The sequence below is a fragment of the Pongo pygmaeus genome, chromosome 6, assembly GCF_028885625.2.
Source record: "Pongo pygmaeus isolate AG05252 chromosome 6, NHGRI_mPonPyg2-v2.0_pri, whole genome shotgun sequence".
NCBI classification, from domain to species: Eukaryota; Metazoa; Chordata; class Mammalia; order Primates; family Hominidae; genus Pongo; species Pongo pygmaeus.
This window is the reverse complement of record NC_072379.2, coordinates 109,494,192-109,511,017: the sequence shown is the minus strand read 5'-3', so window position 1 is coordinate 109,511,017 and position 16,826 is coordinate 109,494,192. Positions and strand designations below refer to the sequence as shown.

Sequence of the window (16,826 nt, the reverse complement as noted above, 5' to 3'; positions counted from 1 at the left end):
CCATGCTTGTACTCCATAGAATTGAGACTAAACTGGTATTTTGTGAGTTTTTTCATGTTGAATGTATACAGAAATTCTGTATTTATGAATCCCTGCAATAGCTCATAATATAAAGTGAATCTTTGAGTTAACTGGCACTACACCTGCTTCTCATTATCTAGTGTGTTTAAAAGCTTGGATCTTCACTCATTAGATTTTCCTAAAGGTAGACATATCTATACTTGTTAACATATATATAAGTTGAGCATCCCAATCCAAAAGTCTGAAATCTGAAATGCTCCAAAATTCTTAGATTACTGGGCACCAATATGATACTCAAAGGAAGTGTTCATTGGAGCATTTTGGATTTCAAATTTTGGGATTAGATACGCTCATCCAGTAAGTATAGTGCAAATACTCCAAAATAAAAAAAATCCAAAATTTGAAATACTTCTGGTTTCAAGTATTTTGGATAAGGGATATTCAACTTGTATAAGTTAATATTGAATACCTTTAGATATGTTTGTGAAAAAAATTTTATCCATATAGTTTTTTTCTAAAATTTAATGTTGGTGATCTCTAATAAAACAATTTCTTTCACATAGTATGAGGGCACACTCCTGCTGTCACTAATGGAGCAGCCACTTTGACTCATCTTTGGCTGACAGTACAGTAATAGAGCTAGAGTTGGATAAGCATATATAATTGTGTAGAAGATAACTTTAGCAAACTACCCCTACTTCTTTTTTTTCTAGTTGCGATGATGATAAATACTACTAAGTCCTTCTCTTGCCTTTGAGTAGTAATTATTACAAAAATATAATCTAATTTTTGTAAGGTATACTAAAGATGAAATAAACAGATTGGAAATATTTTAGGTCACTTACAGTATAGAAGTGACTCTTGTGACAAAATTTTGTAGCAACTCGCAAGTGAAAAAGATTACCTAAAAGCCATTTTATGTCTCTCTCATCACAGATGTGACTGGGTATGAAATGTTTCCATTGTGTGCGATGTCTCTGTGAAATATCTTTATGCTAACCCTCTTGAGTATATGATCATTGCACAATGATGGAAAATGTCCTATCGTCTCATGATATGGATTTGCCAATTTACGACTTTAGTTTGCATTTCTAGTGCGATAAATATCTTTCATAAGTTTATTTTAAAATTGTGATAATTGTCTGGAAGTGTTGTTCAGTGCGTATTACTACTTGATTTTACTGGATTATATCATAAAGACATGGTGATTCTAATGTGTTGCTTTATAGTTGCTTAGAATAATTTCTAAGCATTTCTCTCAGTAATTTCTTTCTCTGTGAAAGAAATTAGTGTCTTTTCCTTTACAACACCTACTTCTATGTAGATAAATACATTTTCTATTGTAGCCATGATGTTCTTCACCGGCACACAAAATAACTGATTATCGTAGATAGTGAGAAATTTTGCTTGCTTTAAAATGGAAGCACATAAAAAGTAAATTTTGTATTTGTATTTGTATGTATATATAACTGTGATATTTCTTATAGTGATTTTTAACTACTTCACATTGACAGACTCTTCAATTAAAAATGCATGCAGCAATTCTTTCATTTATTATAAATATTAATTTTAGTAATTATATTTGAACTGTTCTCCTAGATAATATGTTCCATTTACTGAAAACACAAATGTGATTCTTTCTATGGCCTCCAGTTAGCTTGTACACTTTCCACTTTGAAGTTTTTCTATCATTTTTATCTAGCTTTAAATTGAGAGCAACTGAGATACTTTCACTGTTCCTGCATAGTGATTTGTGAAATTCTAGTATCTAAAAATAAATCTAAAGTAAATTATTTATTTATTTAGCACCTAAAATATATAATTTATTTTAGCTACTTTGACCAAAGGACATTAGAAGAAAAACTTTTAGCTTATACATTTCAAGGCAAACATAACCTTTCTAAGATGTATAAATGTATTTTGATTTTTAGGTTTGTGATCATAGTGTGGCCTTGTGAACAATTTGTATGCAGGGAATATGAAGCATAACTGAATAATTCAGATGCAGAAACTATTTATGATAGAGTGCCTCTTTCTGAGAATGGAAACTTCGAGTTATACTGAATGTGAGTTCTTTTTAGTTCCAAGTCATTTGGAAAAGAGCTAATTCAATCACTTATTTCATTGATACCTTATTAGATAAAATATTAGCCCCCTAGAGTGTTTTGTGAAGGAAATATGCCTAATAGGAGATGATAGTTTTAGCAATAAATGAGCATTAGAACTATTATTTATTAATGAAATGAACTGGTGGTCTGAAAAAGTGATGATAAATAGACAACTGTGGAAGATGAATATTAAAATTCCATAGAATTCCTTTTGAAGTTTATGAAGTACAAAAAATTTTTCACTTTTTAAAAACCAGTGAAAAGTAAAGTAGAAAAAGTAAAGTTTATGTTTTTAGAAAAGTGTGGAAAATGAATGTTAAAATTCCATAGAATTCTTTTCGAAGTTTATGAAGTGCAAAAAAATTTTCACTTTTTAAAAACCAGTGAAAAGTAAAGGAGAAAAAGTAAAGTTTATGTTTTTATATCATGCAAAGCTTTTCATTTATGCCTTCAAGACACATTTTTGAGCACCTCTGATTTGCCCACCTTGATTTTGGCTTGTGGAGCCTGATGGGTGGGATGCGTCAGGAGAAATAAGAGTTACATTTAACCAGGCAGAGATTACTAGATTCTATAATATATGTGGGAAATGGACATTTTAAGCAATTTAGTATCTAGTCATACCTGTTTTGATTTTTTTCCCCTATATAATGCTTCTTTGGTAAAACAAAAACAAAAACAAAACAAAACAATAGATTCTTGGAGTTGCAGGAAGGATGAAAGAATGGGACTTTTTATTTTAAGAGCACTTGACAGCCGGGCGTGGTGGCTCATGCCTGTAATCCCAGCTCTTTGGGAGGCCGAGGCGGGTGGATCACCTGAGGTCAGGAGTTCAAGACCAGCCTGACCAGCATGGTGAAATCCCGTCTCTACTAAAAATACAAAAATCAGCCGGGCGTGGTGGTGCATGCCTGTAATCCCAGCTACTTGGGAGGCTGAGGCAAGAGAATCACTTGAACCTGGGAGGTAGAGGTTGCAGTGAGCCGAGATTGCACCATTGCACTGGAGCCTGGGAAACAACAGAGAAACTCTGTCAAGAAAGAGAGGGAGAGAGAGAGAGAGGAAGGAAGGAAGGAAGGAAGGAAGGACGGACGGACGGACGGACGGACGGAAGGAAGGAAGGAAGGAAGGAAGGCAGGCACTTGACACTTGACAAAGAGAGGAATTGGGACTGAGTTTTGGGAAATGTTTAAAGTAGTCAGAGATTTTAAGGACAGAGATTCAGGTCATAGATAATAAGGAGTGCAGTGAACCTGTGACACGCCTTCTGAATTCTTTTGCCACTATCACTAAGCATTAAAACATACCCTGATGCCTAGAAGGAGCAGGTAAGAGGGTCAATACATGCTACCAGTACTAGGGTATAATCCCCACTCTCAAGGAAGGATGGAAGGGAGAGAGACAATCAGTCCTTCACAACACATTGTAGCAAATACCATAGATGGGGGTATGACAGAGCCTCTTCGAGAAGTAGAGCATTTGTGTATGAAAACCCATGAAATCTCCCAGGAGGATTTGGTAGAACAGAGTGTTCTGAAATCAGTTAAAATAACTATTTGGTAAAAATCCTGCATTACATAAAGCGCTCTAGATGCTGTATGTTTTGTGAATGAAGTGATTTATGCCTAGAGTGGTTAATGGGTTTCAGCTGCATTGAAAATATTCTGCCTATACAATACAGAATAATCTTGTGATACACGAGAATGAATTTTCATTGCATTTTTTATTGTCGAATTGTAGTATTTTCCTTTTGTAACTTCTCTAGAGCAGCTAGAATAGCTTTTATTTAAAATCAGCCATTTCAGATTTAAAAAAGGTCATTAGACAGTGTTGACAGGATCCAAATGAAGTATTCTCTTCACAATTTCTTTGAAAAAATAGTGCTTAGACTTTAATTGGTTATATTTTCTTGTTGCTTGTAGTACATGCTTATTCTTTAGAAAATTTTGGTAGGAACTAAAATAATCTGTATTTTATAGAAAAATATTGGTAACAATAGTTTTATGGTTTTTGTTAATAAGTCATAAAGCCTTACCTTGTGGTTTTTCATCAAATGTTTCTCATGGTTCCCATAAACAGTGCTGGAACCTGGCAACCTCACATTCTTTACCTAGATATAATTTTCATTTGACTGGTATAGACAAAGGCATACATCTCATAAAAAGATCAAAGCCACTTAAAGGAGATACCATTATAATGAAAATATTTGTGTAACCAAAGATAACTAAGTCTCAAAAGAGAGCCCATTCTCAGAAGCTGTGTTCAACACCAAGAAATGTCCATGCAGTAAAATGAAACAGAAAGTCCCTCAGGATTACCTTCATTGTTTATTGGATTTGTTGCTGTAATTAAGACATGAAAAAATATATATGATTTTAAAAAGAGAGCTTGGAAACATAATATGGTGGTGAAATAAATAATGTCACCCATCTCCCCAACAGAAGAGGCAATCTTAGCTTCCATTCCTACCAAATCAAATTTTATCTTATGTCTTAATTATTCTGCTAGTGTAGAAATCATTTTCCACATGATTTCATTTTTAGATAGAAGAATGTCAGCAGAATTGTCATTAGACTTCATTGCTATGGCAGATACTGTTCCTTTGGGCCGTTTAGTTACAGAATTAAACACATTCATTTTATTAGAAATATATATTTACTGATAATAGGTCAGGAGCCAAGATTTAGTGAAACATTTGCAGGGGTTATTAATTTAGCAATTTTATAAGTGCTTAGAATTTTTTTTAAAGTGAGGTTGAAGACTTTATTTTACTTGTAAGATGTAATTGGTGCCTACATAACTGGGTATACATAGAAAAATAAAATGGAAAATATGAGGCGCCCATAAGACAAAAAAAGTCTAGTATTGAATATACTGAGATTCAAAGTTTGAGGTTAAATTGCCTCATTTACATGGATATATACTTATAAAATATTTGGTGGGTAATTATTTACTCTCCACTTCTTTTAATAAATAGCAAACTACGTAAATAACTTTGTAAACACCAAACTATGTAAATAACATTCTTTTGACTGAGCTGGGAGTCAGCTTTTTTTGGAAATTTTTTATTTTCTGAAAACCTGTTGGGTAATCTTTAAAAAGACTTTGCTCTGTGTCAGTATCTTATTGGTTGTATTTGAAAAAGATCAGTTTGATTTTGAGTAACTTGGGTGATCTTTTTTGTATAATGGAGCCATAAATGGACCCTGTAGTGAATCAAGATAACTACACTTTTAGACATTATTCATAGTAAGACTCATGTGAGTTTTTGGTATATTAAGATTTGTCTAACTTGGTGAATCAAGCAAGCGAAAATGCAGTTTTTTACTATAGTCATCAGAATCAGAGCCATAACGTGTGTTCTATTGATAGGTCATCACAGGCCCCATGACTTTTGCATTAAATAGAAGTTATTTTTGTAATATGACTCCTAAAGAATTCTGCTGCAACTGATATTTCTGTCACTAATGATTTTTCTGAAAAGAATCCTGATCACATTATTTTGCTTCCTAACAACAATATTATCAACCTACAGTACCTACTATATTCAATAAAGAAACAAGGCAAGAAAGCCCTCTCTTACCACTTATATTTGACATTATGCTAAAGGTCATTACCAGTGCAGATTAAGTCAAGAAAGAGAAATAAAAGATGTAGGAATGGGAAATGAAGATTCCAAACTGTTGTTTTTCATAAGTATGGTATTGTCTCCTTAGAAGTCCCAAGAGGAATCTGCAGAACTATTAAGACAATTATGCAAACTTAGTAGTATAATAGCTATTATATACATGATGAAACATGGCTAGATATCATCAAAAAATAGAAAACATACTTTTAAAGAATTTGCCATTTAAAATAGCAGTAAAAAATTCAGGATTGGTTACCTCTGGAAAAGATGAGAATGAATGTTTTTGGGGAGGAGTGAGTATACAAAGGCACCAAGTTACGGTACTTATATCTGAAGCAGAGTGGGAGCATACAGATGTTCATTACATCATGCTTTATACTTTTTACGTCTAAAATATAAAATAATACTTCCTTTTTTTTTTTTTTTTTTGAGATGGAGTCTCGCTCTTTCACCCAGGCTGGAGTACAGTGGCACAATCTCAGCTCACTGCAACCTCCGCCTCCTGGGTTCAAGTGATTTTCCTACCTCAGCCTCCCAAGTAGCTGAGATGACAGGTGCACACCACAGCAGGCTAATTTTTGCATTTTTAGTAGAGACAGGGTTTCACCATGTTGACCAGGCTGGTCTCAAACTCCTGGCCTCAATTGATCCGTCCGCCTCGGCCTCTCAAGGTGCTGGGATTATAGGCATGAGCCACCACGCCTGCTATAATAGACTATTTCTCATAACTGCATAAGTTAAAATATTAAAAGTTGACATCAGTGACTCCACACTACTTATAAATATTAGATCGTCCCCTAATATATGTGAGGCCTAAGGCAGGCATGGAGGTCTAAATACTACATGTCCAAATATTTAACATTTAACTATAAATTAAGTTAGCAAACTGTTAAATGAAATATGTTACTTTTCCTAACTCGATAAATATACCTCCATATGGCTAAAACCAGCAAACAAAGATGACTGAATTTAAGTATTATTACACATTTGAGTATTCTGTTGAAAGGTCTGTGATGTTTGGAAGAGTAATAAAATTAAAATATACATAAGCGTTAAATTACATATATATTCTAAATGAAAATTCCAAGCTGTTACTTTTCAGTTTTTTTAAATACATTTTAAATTCATTTATACATTTTTTTTCTGGCCTCCATTTCAGCAAAATCACTATGTTGTTATAATCAAGATTTTCACATGCTATGCATTCTATTGACAACAGTGAATGATATGAAGGATTAAAATAATATTTAATTGTATTTAGTATAGATAATTTAAATATATGTTAATGAAAATGTAGATGAAAATAAATGCAAAACATTTAAAAGTAAATTTTTTCAAGTCTTTCGAAAAGATTTTTTGTAAAATATCAAAATGTATCTTTTCAAACCAAAAGTCAAAATATAAATAACTATTAACATAAAATTACATCAAAATTATTTAAATAGAACTGAATTTTTAAGTATTTAAAGAATTAATTACATTTTATTACATATTTTTATAAAAGGAAATCTATTCACAGGTTTGAGGGTTCAATTTCTACGTGCTTGTCAATGTAAAGAGTATCATGCTCCATGCATTTCATACCCTCAACTACATACATATAAATTTAAGTAGTCACAAATGTTTCCTTTGTCACCATGCACAACTGTGGTGAATATTGTGTTTTCCTGAGTACCTCTAGAATTCTAGAATCACAAGTTGAAACATGAAGAGCAGAAAGAACAGGGGCGCTCAGCTACTGGCAAATGATACTGAGTATACAAGAATCTGTGGCCCCTAAGCTGAGAAGGCTTGTTAGGTCATTTAATTTCCTTCTTCTAAGCTAAGTGCTTAGATGGCTAAAATCCTGCCTGTGATCAACTGGTAAAGTTTCATGGCATTTGGAATCAATCCATTGTGCTTTTTGTTTTTTGTTTTTTGTTTTTTTAAGAATATAAAATATATGGAAAAACATATGTCTGGGTCCTTAATGGTGTTAGTTTTTTATGAGTAAATACCTGGTGAATAATCAGAGTTAGAATGTCACACTTTGCTAGTGCTGAATGCCAGATCTTGAATGGCATAGGGACCCATGTGTTCTTTAATAAACTTAATTTTTGTAAAACTTGTGATGTGCAGGTTTCTCAAAAACACAGGCACCAAAAAAGCAGTGCCTCTTGCCGAGGCCTAAGCGCAGTCTGGCTCAAAACAGCTAGTGTAAAGTCATTAGCAGGGCAGTCAAACCCTTTTGATTCTGTCTCCCACCAAATTTTCCAGATCCGTCTTACCTGCCTATGCCTTGATCATTCCATAAATTCACCATTTGATTTTGCATTTTTGTATTTTGGCACAGCCTGTCTTTTTTTCTCCCTTTCATTATCTTGTGCCTGCCCACCTTAATCTGGACAATGACTACTTCCAGACCTACTCTAACATGAAGTTTTGCTTCTGACTAAGCCAGTTACCCCACACAGAATTTGCAGTATAATTGCACAGTGATTCTGTGTGTGTAAAGACTGTGAACTTTGCCAAGGCAGCTATGGGAGCTAACTCATCCTTGTATCCCTGTAGCCCAGAAGTGGGAACAGAGTTTAACAGCTGTTTCATGACACAGTTAATGGCCAATTTCTGCACAGTAAAGGTTCATCTAGAACAGGGTTCAGTGAAATATGGCCCTTGAACCAAATCTGGCCCATTCCTATTTCTGTATAAAAGAAGTTATGTTGGAACACAGCCACACTCTGGCTTTCATATTGACTATGGCTGCTTTCCCACTGTAACGGCTGAGTTAAGTACTTGCTTGCGAGAGAGATTTATATCCCACAAATCCTAAAATATTTATTATCTGCTCTTTATTTAAAAAGCTTGCCAACCTCTGATCCTAGTGAATTAGTAATAGATAACTTTAGAAAGATTGGTTTAGGACTGATTATGTCTGGCTGTTAATAGGAAAGTCAGAAATTTGAACATTATTTAGAAGGGACTAAAAAGCAGTTTACATTTTGGAACAGGAGAGTAATAAGTTACGAGAGGTATCCTGGCAAGACTGGTTTGGGAAAATTATGAATGGAAGATTAGATTGGAAATAGGATATAGGTAGAAAATGCAATTATTTGATAATACTGTTAGTTCAAATGGGAGATGATTAGGCATTAGGCAAAGGTGGTAGTAATAAAAATATGAAGTAGATTGACTTATAAGAGTCCTTAGGAACCAATAATTGGTTTGATGTCTGTTAGATTCTGCTGCCTCGTATTAACTCACCACATCTGTCAGAGAAATTCACCAGCTGGAATACTGAACTAACTTCATGCTTATCTCTGATGGGTCAAACCTTAAAATTAAGCATGAGCAGCAGTCTTGGCTACGTGATGAGAATTGTGCTGCCTGCTAATGATTAGATTTGTGTCCCTGACGTTGGGAGTGGCAGTCCAGTCTTGTTCATGACTCCTTAAGCTTATAGGCAAATATTCCATCGAAGTATCAAAGTTCCATTCTGTTACACTTAGCATCCATGTCAATTAACCCCCCACTCATTTCACCAGCCTTTTCTACTCTTTTTGGTAAAGTTCTCGCATGTTTCAAAACGTATAGACAATTCCCAAAATGTAGAGGTTAAAAGAAGGAAACATAGAAGGGCGAATATTTTGGTAAACCCTCTGATAGAGAAGCATGTTTTAAAAATTTCTTTGTCATTATTATTTAAAACATACACAAATATATATTTTTTGAAAATTAAAATATTTTCAATACGTCAACACATTGTGGGAAGTTGTAAATAAATATTTTAATTAAAAATATTTTCAAAAAGAAATGTATCAATTTTTTTGAAGAAATGATATAGAATGTTCACACTACTTTCAAGTTACATTAATCTCCCCTTTAAATGAAGTTACTGTATTAAAATAAGTATATTGATATTGTCAATTTAAATTAGGATATAATCAGTGGAAAGAAAGGGGAAACTATAAGGCTTCACCAAGTTGCGGAATATTGAACTTTTTTGATTACTAAGCCTGATTTTCATAAAAATAATAGTCATTAACTAGGACCTACTTAGACTAACAACTACATTAGGCTGAAGTTTCACTTAGACTTCCAGTGATTTTATTTACAGTTGAAGAGCTTCGACCAAACCATTTTCAAAGCTGCTTAAATCTTCCTTTTTGTGAAATGCATCTGCCTATTCCCCACTGAAGGTTTAAACTCTGTCTGCCTAGTATTTGCTGGGAAGCTGCAGGCAAATGAAACATTCCTCTCAAATTAGCCATGATTATATTTGGGTTGTTCATATAAATTAAGTTTCATTTCACAAAAACCTAATGAGATTATAAATTATGTCATTTCTACAAGTCATTATGGAATTATCTAGACTCTAGTGAAGGAGAAATTCTACTTCACAAAATATTTGGTACGGAGTCTTTTAAAACACTGTATTGCATTCTTCTGTCATTAAAAAAATAAAAACACAAACACAAAAACAAAGCATAGTCTTTCAAACAAAGAAAATATACTGAATAGGAATATTGTACTGAATAGGAATATGTACTGAATAGGAAATGACAATTACCATTAAATTAATGGATTCTTTAAATCTACTAGCATGGTTTCACTGCGCCATTGTTTTTAGATTTAATGCGTTATCCTGCACTGACTGAAAAGTAATAGTATAAAATGAGGAAGGCTATTTTAAAGGTCATTCATCAAAGTGCATGGTACTTAAATAGCTTTTTTGCCCAGATGGGCATTACTGGTTAAACCGTTATATTTTTTCAAGTAGTATTTGTGACTTTTTGAATCCCTTCCAAAATACATGTTGAAATTTAAGTGCCATTGTAACAGTATTACCAGGTCAGATGTTTAAGAGGTCATTAGGCCACGAGGATTCCGTCCTCATGGCTGGGATTAATTCCTTATAAAAGGGTGACTTCAGTCCCCTTTTTCCTCTTTGCCCTTCTGCCTCCTGCTATGTGTGGAAAAAGTATTCTCCTCCAGAGGATGCAGTATTCAAGGTGCCATCTTGAAATCAGAATCATCAAACCTGCTGGTTCCTTAATATTGGACTTCCCAGTCTCTAAAGCTGTGAGTCAATATATTTTTTATTATAAATTACCCAATCTGCGGCATTCTGTTATAGCAGCACAAGCAGACTAAGACAGTATTATACTGTTGAGTCACAGTAGTATATTTTATAAAGAACTTTAGGTACATTTTAAAGAGTAAGTTCTGTTGTTATTATAGTCACATAATATTTCTCTGTATTTTAATTTAAAGAAACCAACCATCTTAAGAAGTATTTTTTTAGATGGAAGAACATTATTTAAGCTACTGTTTTATTGCAAGAAAATTTTCCTACTATTATATGTTTGGTATAATAATATTATATTAATGTGAAATTTTATTATATTCTTTTCCACCCTATCAGTACCCCTAACCATCTTACTGCTCATTCTTTTGAAGTTCACTATTCACAATACCTTTTTTTTGTCACATCAAAGTAAATTTGGTATTTGATCATAAGATGGATTATGAAGAGGATGCCCCCTTATGGAAAGAATTTAAGAAGGATATGCTTGTGTATATAGAGACTACCCAAAATTGATATATTATTCCCATCCTTTAGGCTCAGGAAGACTGCCCTCTTAATAAAGTTATTTACAACATTCTCTGTTTTTAATTCCTGAAATTCTCCCAAATGGCCGTGAGACTATTACCATGATCCTTTGCCTAATATGTCTGCTTTAATGTGCTTTTGTATTACTCCAATCCTGTTTAAAAGTAAGCCAGCCAAAAACATCACAAATCATGCAAAACAAAATCATTTATAGATGCACAAAAAAATACCCTATATATTTTTTCCACTTGGTTGAAAGTGAAGTAGGCTTAGAGTAAAATACATTGTCTTCAAAACTCATCATGCATTCTGTGTTCTCAGCCCCTGATTTTTTTATCCCCCTAAGTAGTAGCCCCTCCTTTAGAGGGGAGATCTCTCCTGCTCTCAAAATTATTTTTTCTACTTCTCCCCAAAAGGAGGAAATCTAGTAACCTTTCACAGAAAAAGAGAGACAGAGAGATGAATATCACCTCTTACAAATGTTGCTTTCTTTCTTTTTTTTTTTTTTTTTTTCCTGAGACAGAGTTTCACTCTTGTTGCCCATGCTGGAGTGCAATGGCACCATCTCAGCTCACTGCAACCTCCGCCTCCTGGGTTCAAGGGATTCTCCTGCCTCAGCTTCCTGAGTAGCTGGGATTACAGGTGCGTGCCACCATGCCTGGCTAATTTTTTTTTTTTTTTTGTAATTTTAGTAAAGACGGGGTTTCACCATGTTGGCCAGGCTTGTGTCAAACTCCTGACCTCAGGTAATCCGCCCTCCTCAGCCTCCCAAAGTGCTGGGATTAAAGGCGTGAGCCACCATGCCCAGCCAACAAATGCTGCTTTCTTTTAACTTTTTTTTTTTTTTTTTTTTGAGATAGAGTCTTGCTCTGTCACCCAGGCTTGAGTGCAGTGTGGCACATTCTTGGCTCACTGCAACCTGTTCCTCTGGTTCAAAGGATTTTTGTGCCTCAGACTCCTGAGTAGCTGGAACTAGGAACAACAGGCATGCGCCACCATGCCAGGCTAATTTTTTTTTGTATTTTTAGTACAGAAACGGTTTCACTATGTTGGCCAGGCTGGTCTCGAACTCCTGGCCTCCCTCAAGTGATCCACATGCCTCGGCCTCCCAAGGTGCTGGGATTTTCTTTTAACTTTTAATAAATGTAGCAGGAACATCTCTCCTCAATTCAACATCACCATAAAAAGAAAATAATAATAAAATGGAAGAAATCACCTAGCAGAGAGAGAAATTATTTTTGTGATGGTGTCTCCCCCCAAATATCACAAGTCACTTCACTTGTCTCCAAAGACAACATTGAATAGTGCTTTGAAGGTGGTTTCAATCATGAGACTAAAGAGGTGGCATTTACCCCTACCAGATACCTGTTGCTTCCACTCCAAGGCCTTCTGAGACTAAGGGGAAGGCTAATCCCATGGCCGTGAGCATGAGCAGTTTTCCAGTGCTGCATATTTCAGTTTGAGACATGGGACAGGGAATGGTGTGACCTCTAGTTCTCAATCGAGGGTCAGCTTGTGTCCAGTTCCAGTCCTGCACCAATTAGCTATGACCAGTGGGGCAGGATCTAGTTGAGAAATGACTATGATTGGCCTAGCTTGAGTTAAGTGCCTGCCCTGGAAGAGTCAATCATTGTCAAGGGCTGGAATATTGTGGTTGTCATAGTTTGGATCAGGTATCTACCTCTAGACCAACCAATTCTGGCCTAGGGGCAGCGTTATATAAAAATTATGGCAGCTCCATGGAAACCTTATCTTGTTGATGCCAGTACAGGGAAAGGGGTTGTTGTTCCCAGATAATGCAGAGTGTTAGGCAGACAAAAGAATAGACAACAATGTCATATAATAAAAGGTAACAAGTATAAAAGCCAGAGACAGAGGTGCGACATCATGAAGTTCATAGAAGTGATATCTAGCAAGAAAAAATTCAAAGGCATTAGTCAGTTCAACCTTGAAGAAAAGATAGGATTTCGACTTATGGACAAGTGGAAAAGTAACTTTCGAGAAGTAGAAAGCAAGGTAGCAGAAGCGTGGAGGTGGAAGTGTTTAGAATATGTATTGGGTACTTGAGCAATTTTGTTTGGCTAGATATCCAATATATTCTGTTTTAAGACCAAGTGTGATTAGTTTATGTGGCTTCAAAATTCTGTTCTCTACTTGCAACCTATGCAAATTCAAATTCAGTGCAACTAAAATGACAAAGGGTGATTTGCACTGTTTAACAAATGGGAGATTGATATTAATCATCAGGTGTTTGGAGGCTTTGCCGTGAGAGAGGGAGGAGAGAGAAGTGATCCTAGCAGCAGTATATAGGAGCAGTGTATTTGTAGACTTTGCTTGGCTATTCTTTGTTAAATAATTAAATATAAGTCTTTTTAAAAATCCACTATGCCTCCTCAATCAGGAGCAATAAATAGGTTATCCTGTGCTACTAAATTCTGAGATCTTTGTTTAGATAAATTTAGTATGTGTGCCAGATAGTATTTCATACTTAAAAAAATTATATTGTATTTCATACTTTTGCAACATATATGTCTCACTGTAGTTTATCTTAGATTAAGAACTATTAAAGTTCTGAATCTGTGGTAGAATTTTCTTTGCATCCCCTTCTTTTTTCTTTTCACCTTTCTACCTTCCATAATATTTCTTTTGCAGGTCAGCTGAACACCTGGGCTTTGAAAGATTACTTATTTATTTGGTTCTTTGTCAGCATCATGTTCTTGTTGCCAAAACCTGTGGTCTCTTCCAAATATCCATCTTAGCCTTTCAGCAGTATTTGATATGGTTGGCCACTTCCTTTTTAAAATATTTTGAGAATTTTCTTCTTTTAGCTTCTTTGAACCCAAATAACCAGTCACTTTTTCTAGGCCTCCTTTACATTTTCATCCTTCTCTGCTAGATTTCTAAATTTTGGCATGCCCCTGAGCTTGATCCTGAATGTTCATCCATACTTAAACCCTCCCTAAGAAAATTGATCCTGTGTTTTTAAATGCTGTCTTCATGCATCGGTGCTCAGATTCGTATCTCCAGATGGTATCACACTTCGATATTCAAGAAACATCTTAAATTTAACATGTCTAAAAGGAAATTCTTCATTCCCTTCCTTTCTCCTTCCATCTTCTTTCCTCAGATTTCTTCCATTTCAGTAGATGGCACTATCCACCCACTTACTCAAGACAAAAAGTTAGGAGGCATCCTTGGGGTCTCACTTTTTATTGCCCTCAACTGCCTGGTTATGCCTGTTACTCTTCCACCAACGTCCTAGAGTCACGTGCTTTCTTCCATCTCTACTGCTGCCTCACTGATTCAGGTCATCATCTGTGTCACTACAAGGGCCTCCTAACTGGGCTGCATGCTTCCCCTCTTCATCTTCTAAACATCAACATCTCTGTGGCAGCTGCAGTTATCTTACAGTTATCTTATCCTTAAACTCAGTCTCTAGCCTACATGAAACACTTCAGTGGCTTCTTGTTGCTATTAGAATTAAAAGCGTTAAGTTTCTCTGATTCCCTTGACCATGGCCTTCAGGGCCCTCACATTGTATGGCCTCTCCATCTCTTCCCTTTCCATGCTTGCACCTCTCTGATCTTTCAATTCTTTGAACAGGTGAAAGGCCTTTTGTCCTAGCTAGATCCTCTTCCTTGAATTCTCTTCCTTTAGGTCTTTGTGTGATTGGCTCTTTATTTTCCCCACTTCAGGGAAGAGTTTTTTCTGTGCATCTAACAAAATGGAACACACGCAAACATGTGCGTGCACACACACACACACACCTGCTTCTAGCTACTATCACTATCTTATTTTATTTCTTTATTCATGTTTATATTTTTATCTCCTCCAATAGAAAATTTAGCTTCATAAGGTCAGGAACCTTGTCCTTTTGGTTCACTGCTGTAGCACAGTGCCTGGCTGGCTCATAATAGGCACCCACTACATCTTGTTAAATAAATAAACAAATTTCTGTTCTGTGAGTGAGTTTAGCATTCGTGATGCCTTCTGGTTCAGAAATAAGAAGTCAGTGGAAAGTATACAAGAAGGACATCTGACATCTTTGGAAAAAAGAGACTAAAATGCACTTAAAATGGTTAGTGGAGATTGGAAGAAGGCTCCTGACATGATGCACTTTTCAGAAAGAGGATGAAATGGATATCACCTTAAAAATAGATGGTGATTCAAGCAAAGCAAACAGAACAAGGAGAAATAGGACCAGATAAAAAGTTTATTTTAGGTAGAGCACAGAGCATTTGTGATAGGTCAGCTGAACAGGCTGGCTGAAGCTAGGAGGAGGGGTAGAGTGGTAGAAATATCTGGGGACACCAAAAGAAATTATTGTCTTATCTACAGGGCAATAGCAGGACTACAAGATATTTGTCAAGATATCAAAGAGATATTAAAAAAGGCAAAGTCCAATTTAGTACGGGATGGCCTGAAATCTAGTAGTAAAACTATCTCCATGGGAAGAAAGAAATCTTAGGACAGTAGAAAGAAGGATGGAGCTAAAGCTTCTCATCCCATTCTGAGTATCTAAATAGAAACTTTGTTGTCCATGACTAAAATGTTATAGCACTGTTTCTCAAATTTTCATGTGTATTAGAATCACCTTAGGAGCTTATAAAAAATAGAGATTTTCTGGCTTCCTTGAGATTCTGATTTAGTAGAACTCGTGTGGGTTTCAGGAAGCTGTACTTTAGCAAGTATTCCCCAAATGAAATTAATACAGTTCAAATGCAAGGCCAGGCCATGCCTCAAGAAACACTGGCTTATAGGGGCCTGTAGTTTTGTCTGTGTTCACATACTGTTTAAACACAGTTTAATAATGTTGTGAATGCCTGAGGAAGTGGTTTGTATGTGTATGTAAGTGCACGTATGTGTGTAATTGTTGATTAGGTGGATATAGTGGAACTAACTAAAAAGACATTTCATTCTAAAAATTAGACGTTCTCATTTCTATTGAGTTTATTTACAAATATTGCACTTATGCATAATCTGCCCTTTTATTGGTTGAGTTTTAAAAATGTAATTAGTTTCAGATGATTTTCAAATAATCTGAATTTACAGAATCAGATTTTTAATTAGAAATTGGATGGTAGAAATGAAAGACTATGTTAATTAAATATGTATTTTATTTTATTAAAGTTTCAATAGCCCCACCTGAAATTGATTCTACCTGGTTGATTTTCCTGAACTCTGGGAACAAATAACTCTTGTTTCTGTTGTGTATGACCAAGTAAAAACTGAAGAAACTATTTATGTACTAAAAATTAGCACCCTGGTAAAAGTGATAGCATTCTTTAGAGAGAAATATTCTTGTGTTAGAAAAACTTAAAGCTTCCTTTTCCAAGAGAATATTAAAATAATTGGAATCCCTCTTTTTTTTTTTAATTTTTTTTCAAGAAATTTTGTTCCTTTTTTAGAGGTTTCTTTTCGCATTCAGTTCAGGAACTGTTAAAACCTGGCTGTTTTCCAGAACAAGAAATTGATT

General features: G+C 35.0%; 1 protein-coding gene across 6 annotated transcripts in view; it reads left to right on the top strand.

Annotated features, from left to right (window-relative positions):
• Positions 1-16,826, top strand: part of IMMP2L (inner mitochondrial membrane peptidase subunit 2) — a 945,432-nt gene that overhangs the window by 731,529 nt on the left and 197,077 nt on the right. The gene's annotated exons all lie outside the window — the stretch shown is intronic.